Here is a 1270-nt window from a genome sequence, read left to right on the forward strand (position 1 = left end):
GCCTGCCTCTGCCTCCCAAGTGCTGGGATTAAAGGCGTGTGCCACCACTGCCGGCTTGGTGGTGTGTTTTAAGATTGTACTTAATAAATATACAGAGTGCCTGCAGTGTTTTCAACTGTAAAGACAGAGCAATTTCTATGACAAAAAAGAAAAGAAAATATCTAATAAAAAAAATCAGGAAAAAAAAAAACAAGAAAAGGAAAGAGAAATCTAAGCCTACCGGTGGCTCCCAATGCATGGCTTAGGCATTATAGGGAACTCTGCTTCTAATGTACTAGATGAAAAGGCAGGTTTTGATGGGTTAGCAACGTTATTTAAGGAGGTTGCCAAGATAGCAGCTGCTGCTGCTGCTGGGCAGATTTCTTGCCTTGCTTCAGAGGAAGCTTTTTGGTTTTGCTTCCTAGTTTTCATGTATACTATTTTGAAAAGGTGTATGGGGAAAGCTGACAACCCTCTTCTGTTAGAGGTAGAGGTTAGAGGCAATCAGAGGTAGAAATGCTTGGGAAGAAAAGGAGCCAGAGGGAGAACAGCAGAGTTCAGGCCTGATGTCTGAGACTGGGAATTTACCACACAATGAAAGTGGGAAAGCAAACTATGGTGGAAGGTAAACTGCCACCCCACCATGCTCCACACACTTTCACTGCCACGCACCCAGAGCACCTCAGGGAGACGGGGTAAGGAAGAGCAGGAATGCAGTGCAGTGTCAACAGGTTCTGCCAAGTGCACCACCAAAGGATTTGCTTGGGGTTACACAGGCATCTTCACCTTTCTCAGTCTTAGTTCAGCATATGCCTGCTAACAATGGTGGCCATGCTTATAATGAGTTGACCTGGTGTCAGACAGAAACGCTAGATCTAAAGCATGTTAAAGAGGAGGAGCCCTGATAGATAAATGGATAAAGGAGACACTGGTATTGGTTCTCAAAAGCAATATCATAGGCCAAATCATAGCTCGCAATTTCAGGGATCAAAATGCTCAATGCTTTAATTGTAGTGAGTTTGGTCATTTCCAAAGAAATTGTAAGGCTAGAAGATTCAGAGCTCAAAATAGCAAGTATGTTAGCTCTAGAGAATAAGGTATTCATAGAAGAGAACAAGTAAGGTATGGTTGCTAGGAGTCACAAAGGCTTCCAGTGTATTATAGCTGCTGTGCAAAGGGCAAACTTTGGTCTAAGGATTGTCAGTCTAAGAGAAGCATAAGAAGTACTCTCTTAGCCGGGCGTGGTGGCGCACGCCTTTAATCCCAGCACTCGGGAGGCAGAGGCAGGTGG

Source organism: Mus caroli, chromosome 8, assembly GCF_900094665.2.
Source record: "Mus caroli chromosome 8, CAROLI_EIJ_v1.1, whole genome shotgun sequence".
NCBI classification, from domain to species: domain Eukaryota; kingdom Metazoa; phylum Chordata; class Mammalia; order Rodentia; family Muridae; genus Mus; species Mus caroli.